The 14743-nt window shown below is 35.3% G+C and overlaps 1 protein-coding gene across 3 annotated transcripts in view; it reads right to left on the minus strand.

Annotated features, from left to right (window-relative positions):
* The window catches only part of LOC129228317 (NAD(+) hydrolase sarm1-like), a 106889-nt gene that overhangs the window by 63101 nt on the left and 29045 nt on the right, over positions 1-14743 (minus strand). The window lies entirely within an intron of this gene.

Consider the following 14743-nt stretch of genomic DNA (forward strand, 5'->3'; position numbering starts at 1 on the left):
GACCAGTGACAAAACTACCGTGGTGCACGTCATGTCTCTCGGCGGCCCTGGTCTTACAAGACTATGCTTCATGAAAATATTGTCCTGAAAATCATTTCTAAGAGGAGAAAAATGCATGGGTCGGCGAATTATGTTTGAAATAGAGAGGGGGGGGGACAATTTAATACAAAGAAAGATTCAAAGTATTGTGATGAATACTCAAACTCACATCAGAAGTTCTAAATGTTTGAACGTAAAAATCGTAAGTAAATTAAAGCTTATACTGCTATAAATGCAGGAGACACATTTAAAATAAAATGAAGTGGAATAAATAAGACCTAAGGTATCACAGAAAATTATCACATCCGTTCAAAATGTTAAAAGTTTTTTTCTGGGGCTGCAAACGCTTGTATTTCAAAGAAACAAAAATGCTAGACTGGAAATTGAAAATTTTACTATGGGAAATCCAAACAAATAATCGTCTTTGGCAAAGGAAAATTGGAAGAAAATATAACCACACTATGTTTATCAACAATAAAAAAAAATTAAAATGAATATAGGGACGTTACCAATCTGAGGGAAGAGTGGGGAACTCCAAACTTTTCTTTGAGTCCCTAAAGCTGGTCTGGAAGTGAGTTTTTAAAACTTAAGTCATGAAAAAAAATCCGGAAAAACATTTTCAAATCCCGCTCCTTTCCCTAACGTCGTTAAAGATGTCCTACACATGAGTATTTAGGACTGCAATTTCTAAAAACCATGAGAGTTCTTCCAACGTAACCCCCAAAAAACGCCCTTTCAATTAATCATGTATCTTCATTCACGGTCGAATAAATTCCGTCTATTGTACTCTATAATTTAAAAGAACTCCTTGCGTCTCCCTGAGGTCCTGCTCCTTAATATTACCGAAGATCCTTAAAGATTTGATTGCCAAGGCTTCAATTCAGATAAATTTTCGCCGAAGATCTCCCAAACCCCTACCCCTCTAACAGTATTGAAAAGAGCCTACGATTGTGTTAATTGAATTTCAATTTTGAAAACTTGTTAGGGGAGGACTCTGAATCTCTTCACCCAGTTACCTTTTCAAAAATCTTCCAAAACTGCGTTTTCTACATATCGAAACTTTTTCGAGAGAATGCCCGTCTCTCTCTCGCCAACATAATCGAAAAAGTCTTAAATCTCGCTTTTAGTGCTACAATTACGAAACATTTCTGTGCGCGAGTCCCCTTCAAAACTCCCCCTCCCCCCCTTTCATCGAAAGTTTGCTTAAACTACGTTTTCGGAATTTTAATTTCAAGAAAATGGCGTCGCACTCACTTTTAGCATAAAAGCCTACAATTGAGTTTTTAAGGCTTCAATTTCAAAAAATTTCTGGGGGATGCCCCCGCATCTCTCTTTTCCTTAATATTACCATAAATCGTCTAAAACTGCATTTTTCAAACTACTATTTTAAAAAATTTTCCGAGGGAGAGCCCCCGGACCCCCCTTTACCTGTTACAATTAGAAATAATTCGCAATTGCGTGCTTGGAGTTTGAAATTTGAAAAATAATCAGGGACAACCCCGAGTCACTTCCTCCCTTAACATCACCATAGATCGTCTAAACAGTGTATTTCAAATAACAATCTTAAAAAAGTCCAGGGGGAGAGCCCACGGACCCCCTCTCTTGAATATAATCGAATATAACGTACGATTGTGTTTTGGGAACCTAAATTTGGGTAAAAATTATCGAGAGAGGCTCTCCTGGAACTTCTCTCCAACTTAAAATATTATCAAAAACTGAGTTTTTATGTCTTCAGTTAAAAAAAAAATGCCGGGATGTAGCCCTCCGACACCCCATATTTCCGACTGAATATTATCGTTACAATTAAATTTATATTACTAGTACTAAGGTCTAGTAATATGAGGGTCTGTCCACGGCGACTGACGTTACAATTTGACTCTATTTTTAACTTATGAATTCAGCACTGTCTTGAAATTAAATTTTGTTTCTTCTGAAATTGATCTAAAATATGATATAGCACATCACTTATCCCGCACTTGTTTTTAGACTTGAGGAAAAAATTCTTGTATGAAATTAAGAGGAATAAAAAAAAACGTGACTGATGTTACGCAGAAGACACATTGAGAAAAGTGACTTATAAATAATTTGAAATTCTCTTCAAACTAATAACGTGAAATCTAAACAAACTTCTTCCCCTTAAAGTAGAGATTTTAGACTTGATGAAAACACTTTGTTTTATTGAAATAACTTAAAAACTAAAAGTATAAAAATTATTTAACACTCGTGACTGTTGATACACAGATTACGTGACTGATGTTACATTTACAATAAATTGAATTAATTATAAATTATTTCTGCTTGAAAATAAAATTAGCATTTAAAATTGTCAAACTCTATTAAAAAAACTAGAAAAGTTCATTTATAATGTTTTAAAAGTTATATATTTTATGAATTTCATAAAATAAAAAGTCCTTTTGCCTTTACTACATCTAGTGCGCTAAATATTTTATTTCTTTCCCATGTGAATAATAATGTGTGTTATGTTATAATGTTTTACTGCTTGAATCTTAAGAGTTACTAAATACTGCTAGTTTTCAATTTCAATGCATCTAACCTCTCGTGATACAATTGTTTGTCATATTCTTCAAAAACCCGTTCTCCAGTTGCAGTCAACAATTTCGGAACACGTTCTGCTGAAAGTGATTCCCTCCTTTACTGTAAAAAAGTGGGGATTGTTGCTAATCACCTGCTACAGATTCTGGATTTTTAAAAAAAGTATTACTCAAATTTACATGATTATCGACTTGCAATCTCTTTATAACATGATTGCAAGTCGGATGGTGACAGCTCTGAAATTTGCACAAAACTGTGACATTTAGAAATATTTCTGTGTTGATGATGTAGCACTTTTATTCAAATGTACATAAGATACTATACATAAGTACAATACATAAAGAACTAGGAGTTATCTTTTTGTCAAATTTCATGACAGAAATTTTTTTACAGCAGCAGTATTCTTTTGTGAAGATGTAATAAAGGGCGTTTTGAATGACTAACAGATTTTACCAAGGTTTTTAGTATGTAATTTGATCTAAGTAGAAGCTAAAATTTTCTGTTGATGAAACTTTGCCTTGCATTTGTGTGTCTTGAATCTGTCAAATTGTCTAGATTGTTTAATCTTATCAACTGCATTAAGCCCCGATTTGCGTATATTAAATGCAGGAAACTGTAACCCCCCCCCCCTCCCTTCCTCGCTGTAAAATTTGAAATGATAAACCTACTCAAAACTAATAAAAAAGGAGTGTAGGGGCTGTGTGGGGCAATCCCAAGAAAACTTGACCTTGCGTTTGAATTTCTTTTGCCGCAAATAAAAATTATATCCTTCAATATGTAAGAATAAATAAAATCATTTCCATTCATAAATTTCTCCCTCTTTCTTTAACCTTTTCATTGTCTCACCTTCAGTGATCTTTCGTGTTCTAAAGCCTTCCGAAAATGGCTGATTCTCGGACATTGCCAATCTTCGCTATGACTTTGCGTTCTTTGACCACTCTTCGATATGAATTGTCCCCTTCTCCTCCGTCGGTTGTTCCGAAGAAGATAAAGACAATTCTGTCGCAGGCACATAAAAGCTGCAGAGAAGCAACCGCACATGGCGGCGAATAATAACGGAATGGGAGAAAACCAAGCAGTGAAAGGAATTTTATTCTAGAGATTGATTCTCATCCTCCTGTTCGCCAATCTTATCTTATGCTCTCAGCACCCCCACAATCAGCTGAATCTTACATTGTAGTTGATACGTCACTTTCGCCATTGTTATCATTAACTAGTCCACCACATCATTATCAGTTTTCTTGCCGGTATGACACTTGAATTTTAATACATATCTGATGTTTATAATCTTCATATTTGTTTTTAGTAAATGTTAAAACAGAAGAAGATTTCCACAATCTTTAAAACAGCGTATTTTGAGGATAGACGAAAAGTTTGTCCGTGATTCCAACGTCGATTCTAGTATGAGTGTGTACGTCTGCGTTGATCTATCTCTCACGCACAAAATATATAAGGGGTTACCAAACTTTTTCGATTCACGGCACCATTTGAAGAAGTAGAATTCTTTCATGACACTATAATCCAGGGCTTCCCAAACTTTATAGCTAACGGACCCCTTTCGTAAACCAATATTTAGTGCGGACACGCCCCCCAAAGAGCTCTTGGTGGGGAGGAGGTGCCCTTAAATGATGTCACACTATTTTCACATGTTTGTCTCCCCCCCCCCCCCACCGTGTCATGAAGTGACATACTTCACCTTACCGCCTCCTCTTGTTACATGTTACGCTATTTTTCATAAGCATTGTATTATAATATGTAATGTCACTTTTCTTGTTGTTCTCCTCCTTTCCTTTGTCTTAAACTAAAACAATTTCCCAAACCCCTCCCCCCCCTCAAAAAGTGACTTTACTTGTGGTTACTAGGCCAAACTTTATTTACAAATTCTGAAGAATAAAAATCACATTCATCAGACAGAAATCAATTTGCAACAAAACAAGGAAATTTCAAAATGAAACATCGAATTCGGGAAGAGTGAGGTTGGTTTAGCTGGGGGGGGGGGGGCACAATCTTGCAGTATTGGATTTAATTTCTGACTGCTGGAGTCTAATACCAGGTTCAGAATCTAGACAGCTTCGGTATTTAGTTTTGCAGAGTAATCCTCCGACACATGAATTACTCTGCTAAATGTGCATACATTTTTACACTTTTGGGGAACGCATTTGAGAATATTTTTTAAACACTGACACATGTCTCTTCTTTTAGAATACTTTGTAGCACAGTTTTCGTTACACTTTTTACAGCACCTACGGACCACCCCTTTGATTATACCACTAGTTTTTGTTGTTAATTTTACAACAGTATCGTAGGGCAACTGTCAATTGTTGCCGGCGATGGACAGTCTTCGACAAAGGAAAGCCATCCCTTTTTCCGCCATTCTCGACACCAACCGACTGCGCTTCATTGCAATAACCATACTAAGTTTTTGAAGCAAAATGTATCTTTTTGTTTTTCGATAAAAATCTCACAACTTCAACTACGGCTGAAAATAAACAAGGGAGCTTGTATCATGGAAAATAAAATTTGATGACTGCCACGTGTTAATAGGGAATGGCATTTTGTGTTAAGGTAACGGAGGTGAGAATTTATTGTGCGACATGACTCTTGTCCTACTAAAATGAACTAAAACACAATATTAAAAAATTCAATATGCTTGAACAATTAGTATTTGAGACACTTGTGAAAGGAATAATAAATAAATAAGTATATATTTTTAATTAAACAAGTCATTAAGCAACATAAATAGTCACACAAGGTGTGTGACATGCCACGGTGGTGAGAATTCACATGTTGTGAACCAAAAATATACTAAAATAAAAATTATTATTCAAAAAATGTTGGAAGATTTAGATAGATACATTGTTGATGAACTTAAAAATCATTGTTAAATGAATTGTTCTTTAAAGTTTTTGCTGTAAAAAGGGTGTGACAGAAAAGTTACACTTTTTGAAGAATGACCCTTAAGTTAATGGATCGAGTTCAGCCTTGTCACAATAAAGCCTTTCCCTGCATATTCAACATTACCAAAACATATTATAAAATTATCATGGTGTGGCGCGAGTTTCATTTTTGAAACTCGTGGGTTACTCGATCATTGGCTATTATTTATATGAGGATATCTGCAATAACTGAAATCCAACACAGATGAAACTGCGCTTGAAGGAACACTTGAAAATTTTCAAATTTTTTGATATCGTGTTGGATTTTTTTTCTCTTGAATAAATCTTAAGTGAAAACAAGAAAATGTAATTCTTTCAGATTTTTGTTTTATTTAAGTCGATGATAGCTCGCACAAATGATTACAAAAATTAGCCCCTTTGTAGAGATTGCCGCTAAAATTAAATCACTACCTGTTTCCGTGTAGGTTTACTTGTATAATAAATTTCTAGGGAGACCCCGCAATACTTCTTGAGATCTAGCAGTCACAATGAACAAGAGGCGTTCGATTTTACCACCCACTAGAACACACCGGTATTGAAATTAATCAGTACCTGTCCTACCCGATACCTACTAGGATATCAAATTTGGCCTGAATCCTTGCTTTACTTCTTTACATATAGCAGTCTCAAATAACAGCAAAAAACGATCGATTACTCACTCCTCCTCTTGCAGCTATTGGTGCCAAAACCCATTCAACACCTTTAACCTCTAAGGTCAATCTATGGACCAATTTTTGTCTGAATACGTCTGTTACTTCCTGAGATATAGCGCTCACGCATGCCGAAGAATACGTTTGATAGCTCCACCTCTACCCCTTGAAAGAGTTGGCGTCAAAAACTTATGGACTCCAATTCATATGTGGGTACAGATCGCACATGTAGAATGAGAGAAGCATTTCTCCGTTATATAATCATTATAGAAGTACCCCCATGAAGAGTTCTTTTTTGTCTCTGTAGAAGTGTCCCTTTCATTATACCTGTGCGATATGTGTACCAAATTTCGTTCGATTTTATGCAGTAGTTTTTGAGCTAGAGCGGCCAAAAAACAGTTCACGCACATACAAACTTGCACACAGAGAGAGAGAGAGAGAGAGAAAGAGAGAGAGAGAGAGAGAAAGACAGACATTTTTCAAAAGTGGTCAAAATGAATTCAGCACAACCTCAAAACACGTTCGAACATTTCCGCGAATCCAACTTTCTTCTAAAAGTAAATAACAGATTTTTTTAAAAAATACTAAGCACATTTCAAAATGCACTCAAAAGGACAAAATAACTTTTCAGAGTCAGAAAGGACAATTTAAGTATTCCTTTAGTTTTCGAAAATTCCAAGAAAATGAGACCACAAACGAATAAAAGTGCGGCTCAAGTCATGTAGAGAATTTCTTATCATTATCATGCTATTTCCAATCATAATTTTGAGTGTTGAATATGCATATTTTTCTTATTGGGAAAGTTTGGTTTAAAATGACTAGAACCGCACTTTTCTTCGTTTGTGGTGCCATTTTCTTGGAATTTTCGAAAACTAAAGGAATACTTAAATTGTGCTTTTTGATCCTGAAAAGTTATTTTGTCCTTTTGAGTGCATTTTGAAAAGTGCTTAGTATTTTTAAAAAAATTCTGTTATTTTATTCTGTTTAGTGTATATGTATTTCAGAAATAGAATAATTTTACCATCACGAAACTTCACCTTATTTTCTCATATAAATGCTCGGTACTAAAAGGGAAAAAACCTATTCACGAGTCTAAAACTTGAAGCAGTTGGCACTAATATTTAATCCTTGTTCCTCTCTAGGATTTATGCTTGCTAATTTCATGCTTGTTTCAGAGAAGCCTTGATTCAAAATTTTCATTATGATTAGTTCTTAACATTATTGTTGCAAGGCAACGAAAGTTGTAACAATGGGTTTTATATTTAAACATTTAATGGGGAAATTACATGAAATTTGATACTTTCCATCCTAACCGAAATAATTATTTTATTTCAGAATTTTAATTTTTCAGCGTTAGTTGTACCTCAAGATTAAGAAAATCATTTAGTGAAATCCAGAAGTCTCTAAGTGATGTAGTTGCTGAAACATAAGCAAAACCAAGCCTTAGATTAATCCGTGACAATCAGACCAAGTATAATAAAAGTGCTTAAAAAGACTATATGTAAAAAGAAACTTCCATTGCTTGCTCTAAAATTCAGGAAATGATGAAATAGGTGAGGGAGATTTCAAACGTTTGTGTTATCAGACGTCTCCCGGGCGGTCGCTCGCTTATCGATAACAACGCGGGTTCACACACATCCTTGATAATAAGAGTTGGTTTTAAAGGACTGAAATAAGTAGGTCAAAGCCTACGCACGCATTGAAGAGCGCAGTATTGTTTACAATTTGAAATCAATGAAAAACTACTTTCTTTTATTTCAAAGGCACTTCTCTCCCTTTTTTCATTTCCTCCTCCTCTTTTTTTCTCTCACCTAAAACTAATCTTATATAATTAAAAACTGAGCGTATGTATCTATGTATGTATCTATGTCCAAATTACATCTCTCGAACGACAGTGAACTGACCATTGAACCAGGTATCGATGGATTCCTAACATTTACATCTTTATGTTTGGCTATTTAACATCATCCTCCGATAATAATTAGCGGAGATATCAATTAAAAACTATTAATTATGATGCTTAAATTTTGACAAAAAATCTCTATTTTTCGAAGGCTTTTCTCCATTTAAATTATTATTCAGTGCTTCATCTCAATTTTCCGTAACAATGCTTTTATTGAAATTTGTAACCTGAAGAAAATCATTGCGAAGAAAGATCTTGCCAATTTTTTTCTCTAATATGAAAAGGTAAAATTCTGGGTTTTGTTTTGAGACTTTTCCTGTAATCGGGAGATTTAAAATATTTCCTTTTTGGTCATATTTCCGGAATCTCGCAAAATTTTACTGGTTTTTTTTTCTGTTCAAGCGTGATTGTTGAACACGTGTCACTTGACACAACTTTCATTTTCAATGTAGACTGTGCAAAGCCGGGCAACTCAGCTAGTTTAATATTAATTTAAGAAGAAAAATGAATATAACTGAACTTATTATTGAGCTTTATTATTTCTATGGGATCTATCCATAGTTGAACCCTTTTATCGATACACGTAGTTAGTCAATTCATTTTTTTTTTAATTGATTTTTCCCATTCAGACTCAACATCCATCATCGCAACCCTCTTCTAATTGTTGGTAGATCTACATTTGTCCTTTTCATATGTAATATTCACACATCTCAGTATACGTTTTTATCCATTATTACACGTATTTTTTCTGATGTAATCTACATGCATGAATGTGTATGAGGTCGGTCCTTTTAATAAACTTGAAATTTTATTGCGGCATCTTCTCATTTTAATTTTTGTCTTAAAATAGGACGTAAACAAAAATTTCATAAAAAAATACCGAAAACAATAATGAATCAATAAAGGCGAACAACCGAATGCAAGAAGGTTACATTTCCAGTTTCACAAAGTCATGTTCGGCTTTAATATTTGGAAGGGAATTTATTATTAAAAACAGTGACGGATCTTAAATTTCTTATGACCGGGGCAAAAACTTGAACCCAGAATCAGGATGAATTTGCCGCCCATCAAAAGTTGCCATCTGGGGCAAAGGTCCTGTCTTGCTCCCACTAAAATCCCATGAGGATTGATCATAAGCTCAGAGCGCAAGCCCTCAACAGCTTTTGTCTTGACCACAACATTTAAATGCGTATAACGTATTCCATCCAAGTAAATAAATCCCGTATTTGATGTCTCAGAATGAAAAACATTGTAAATAGTGTTCAAGGCTTGAGCAATTATTTCTCAGCTGACACTCCTTTAACTGTTTACTGGGATGGGGAAAATTTAGAGCTCATAGTAGGTTAGGCAGGAAGACTATTTATCAAGGGCAAATCACTGCCTCTAGAAAATATCTTTTCCTTCTAATGGGTAAATAGCTCTAACCTTTTGGAGACTTAGTACGATCCCCCCATATGGCATCCAGTGTTTCATGTGCCACCATTTAGGCACGGATGTAAATGGCACAGAGACCTCCCACTAGATGGAGGCAAATGGGCTCGCAACGATGCGAACCTGCACTAGGAATTAAATTTTGCAGAGGGCATTCAAAGTCAAATGAATATCCCAGGGTTCATATACATACCGCATAATCATACGACATAGGTGCTGACGATTTTCTGCATCTTGAAAATCCACCGACTAATTGCAGCGGGTTAGAACCCGTGTCCAAAGCAGTCTGAGGCTGAGGTCAACGCCTTACCAGCACGCCACCCAATCGACGCAAGAAAATATATTGAACAGTTACTTTCAATACCAAAACCTCAATCAGAAGCAGAAGTAATCGATTCAGCTGTTGAAGAAAACAATTAGAATACTGGTAAACTCATGACAAATTCAAATGTCTGTTTCGATACAACTTTAACAGTAACCACAGACCTCGAATGAAGAATGTGGGTGTTGGGAACAGAAGTGAAGAGAGTTCCTATGAATGATAATTGTGATGCACGAGAAGTTGTCAGAACACTGTAAAATTTTGAAATTAGTAGGAGTTCGAAAAAGGTGCTGTAATGTCTAGATTAGGGTGTGTCTTATAATGCACTTTTTTAAAAAAAAGTTTTGAATTTCTTATGGGGCACCCCTTTAATTGCTTCCTTTTGATGAAAAAATACACACATAAAAGTTTCACAGAATTTGAACATAATTTAGGGGGTGCTACTAGTGATTAAAATTACATTCATTGTGAAAAAAACGGTGTAAAAATCTCAACTCCCCAATATATCTTGTCACATTTTTAATCAACATGAAACAAGGTTGGTTGGGTTTAACATAACACAAATACCTGTTTCTTATATATACAAGAAAATAATAAGCGTTTCATAGTAGTCATTTTATGTAATAATGTCAAAAAAGCATCCGAAAGTTCGGTAATGCCATTCATATCACAGGTTTACACTTTCAGTCTTTTACATTCAGCAATATTGTAATTTTTCTCTTCGTTACTTCCATGTGACAATACAAAATTTTCACTGATTGCTACTTATTATCCAGACTAAATAAATAAATTTAAAAAAAATAAAAAGATTGAGAGTTGACAAATTTTGCAGCAGTGGTAGCACCCTCTAAATATTATTAAATTTTTAGTTTTCAGATATGAGAATTTTTTTTTCATCCAAAGGAACAAAATGAGAGGGTGAATCATGAAAAAATAACTCCTTAAAAAATAAGACGCACCCTAGTCTAGATATTTTTGGCTCTGTAGTTTTCTTGTAGTTTTAGTGAAATGTCTTTTTATGAAGAAAAGTTGATCTTATTGGATTCTGGCACCCCGCATTGATTAATGCAGTCCTGATAAAGTAATTCATAGTTGGAATTTCAGTTTGTATTCAACAGTGGGCTTTTTAAGGAAAAAAAATAACAAAACATTTTTCCGGGTCATTTGCGTAGTAATTTCCTTGAAGTTCTGCACGAGGCAGGTGAAATTAAATCGATTGGCTTATCTCTCTCTCAACAGGCCAGAAATGTTCATGTTCAAACCACTTGAATTATTTGTAGAGCTCTATCAATCCGTTTCAAAATCTGTATCTGATGTTTTATTTCGTGAAGAAGTGCCTCAGACAGGGCTGAGTAGGGTTCCGGAAAACTAATAGGAGCAAAGAAACGACGAAAAAAATAACTGTCATGCCAAAATGTTGGTAACATTTACAAATGATCTCAGGGGAAACGCAAAAGCGCACAGCAGTGACCCTTTGAGAAGGCAAGCGTGAAATAAACATTGGAAAATGGGCGGAGTGCCGAGTGCGCACGGGGGCTCTCTGACAAGACGCGTTGTTTCAAACGCATCCGAGGTCGCATCGGATAAAAGATGCATGATGCGGCGTTTTGTAAAATGAATGGTTAGAGTGACAACCGTTTGCATTCTTTTCGGCCGTAGATTGAATCGTTGATGAAGTTCCTCATGCCCAGGGGTGCCCACGGGAGGGGGGGGGAGGTATTTTGTTGCAAGTTGCGCCATCAAAATTTTTGGAGTTTTTTCTTTATGAATTTCGTAATTCATTTATGCAAATTTATTTATTGATTTATTTTTAATTTAAACTATCTATTTTATTTATTCTTTTTATATTTTATTTCATTTAAGTTTATGTGTGTGTTATTTGAGTAGCACAGAACTTTTCTAAAAGTATAGTAATAATAACAATAAAAATAATAACTACAAATAAATAAATAAGTAAAAGTTATTTTTAAAAAAATATAAAAAATAAGAGAGCTAAAAAATAAAAATGGGAAAGAGGGTTGAGAAAAATCTTGGGAGGAGGGAGGGGAATTTGTGCCATTGAACTTGGAAGGGGGTGGGGGACACCCCTGCTCGTGCCAAACTGTGGATTATTTTAGGGAAAAACCACGAAGGGATCCCTAATCCGTTCAAACCAGTATTGTGGAATCGGATTGAAAATGACCGACTCCGACTCCATGAGTTTTTAAACCAGGGAAGGTGTTTCGGGAACTTCAAAACCTCCGACTCCTTTACTCCAAAATCAGTCCGACTCCGGCTTTGACTCAGCAGCCATGGCAGATTGCGCACTCGGAGCGAAAATGACCGACTCTAAGACTCATGGAATTTTTAATTCATCGACACCAATCCCGACTACTTCGTCTCAAAAACTGTCCGACATCAACACCGCAGTCCCGCCCCTTCCCCTACCAGAAAAAAAAACCTTCTATCCATTATTCCAATATGACTCCATAAATATGTGTGTGAAAATACTTAGTCGACTCGCGCTTTTAATACCCCAGCTGGGTTTTCATATTTGGGCTGTTGCGTTTAAGAAATGCCAAATGATTAAACTCATTATCTTTGCTGTCATATCAAATAATAAATTCTTACGCATAATAATGCATAAAACATTTGTAAGCAGTAAAATATTAAGTTTTGCATTAAAAATATAAAAATGCTCTCTTACACCAATCGAGAGAAGCGTAGACGATGCTAGACAATCAATTTCGGTGTACGGGAAAGTAGGCTGATTTAGTTCTGGACGAGCTTGCTAAATAATACTTCATAGAAAGTGCGGCAGAAAATTCCGCTGCAGCGAGTCTCGTGCGGTTGAGTCATATCGTTTTATTTTGTTTCTAATGGCAAGGTGCCATCTTTTTTTTCTTTGTTTCTCTTCCGCCAAGGTTTTTTTTTTTTTTTTTTTTCAAAATTGAACTCTTTTTCTTACGCACTAAAAAATCCAATCACTTTTGTGGGGGCTTTCTTATGTCACATAAAACGTTTTAGAACGAAAATTCTTCAAATCAATGATTAAAAAACGCCAAGGATTTAAAAAAAGATAATCACAACAATACTAATAATGATAACAATAAAACGAGACGAGGTTGACAAAATATATCAATTTGCTGCTTTATAAAAAAAAATTATTTAGCTCTCCAAAATTCCCGTCATTTAGATTTTGTGTCGAAAATAATGCTTCCCCTCCCCCCAAAAGAAAAGAGTTTAAGTTGATATTGATAACTTATTGCTCAGCCATAACTCAGCTGGCTCAGAACCAGAATTTACCTAGTTTTACTTCTGGATATTTAATAATTGCTTTGAGAAACAAGTAAATGATATGGTGTTGTGACACGCTGTCTAATAAAACTCTTTGACTTGAATGACTGGAGTTGTCCTTGTTTTCTTCTATTCTAAAAGGGAATTCAGGGTTTAAAACAGGCTCTCTTGAGGGTCCTCTACGCAAGCAGTTTTTTCTCGAGTTGCTCTGCAGTAAAGACATCTCAAAAAAAAAAAAAAAAAAAACTTTGTGTGGCGCAACATAACCTGGTAAGACTTTTGAGTTATTAAACACAATCTGAAATAAAACAAACATTAGCATTAAATGAAAGCACGTAGAACAAAATTACAGACCATCGCTGGAAAGAATCAATCCTAAATCTTCGTTCATAACGTGGGCTGTAATGAAAGAAAACCTTACCAAACACACACACACATAAAAAAAATCATTAGAACACATCCAAGTAAAAGTTCCATTTTATTCCTCGCTCGGAACGCAGACGACAAGAACTTGGTAATCTATATTCCTTCTGAGAATCGCACCTTAATCTGATCTTATGTCTGTCTCTCTCTCTCTCAAGATTTCACATGGCTTTTATACCTGACGTCGAACAGCCTGGAGCTGGAAAGTTTTTTAGAGTGTCTCTTGTGTTCTGTCGGCATGTTCGTCAAGTAATTAACTTCGTGTCCAATTTTGGGACCCTTTAGGTAAATTTTCGATAGAAAAAAAAACATATGACCTTTGTAAAACCCGTTTCTCTGCAACTGCAGTGTCAGTACAGAGTAAAAAACCGGCTTTCGCTACGGCAGGGGTTCTCAAACTTTTTCGACTCACGGCACCATTGGGCGAAATCGACTTTTCTCGCTTCACCCTAGCCCATCTCGATTATATATAAATAAGGCCGTCCTAATGTTCATAACCAAACATCACGATCATTTATAACAGAATTAGCACCAGCCTTTGCATAGGCTACAGGGTTGCCAACTGCTCCGCATTTTGCGGAGTTGCTCCGCAAAAATGGCGAAACTCAGCAGCTCTGCAAAGAAATTATTTTGCTCCGCAGTTCCCGGCCAGACGTTTTCAAGCTTATATTCTGCTTTTTTCATGTCAAACATGTAAGTATAGGATATTAAAAATGCTTGTACTTAAAGATTGAAATAGTGTTTTAAACTGTTTTATTAATCAAAATAATTATTTTTATACTAGTACTTAAAATGATTGTTAAAGCTCTATAACAATTTTTAGATAAGTGGTTTTAGTTATTTTTATACAAAATACCAAACTGCTCTTCAAAATTTTAAATTGCTCCTCAAATCACCACTAATGCTCCTCAAATTCTTCCTCCAAGGTTGACAACCCTGCATAATGCATGAGATTGCCTTATTGGACCACTATCTACTTATCTAGATTATCAAATCATAGGAAATAAAATAGGGTACACAAAGACATTTTGCTTTTTGAATTCGCCAGCTACATTAATTAGGCTTCAAGAACAATAAACAACTTTTTTTATACTAGTAAATTACAGTGAACCACGCAGAAACAAAAATCTACCGTAAAATAAGGTAAGATGGTTTTGACATCTTTTTTCTGTAATAACTTTGGTTACATTGGTGCCTGGTAATTAAAACC

Source organism: Uloborus diversus, chromosome 1 (assembly GCF_026930045.1).
Source record: "Uloborus diversus isolate 005 chromosome 1, Udiv.v.3.1, whole genome shotgun sequence".
Classification (NCBI taxonomy): Eukaryota; Metazoa; Arthropoda; class Arachnida; order Araneae; family Uloboridae; genus Uloborus; species Uloborus diversus.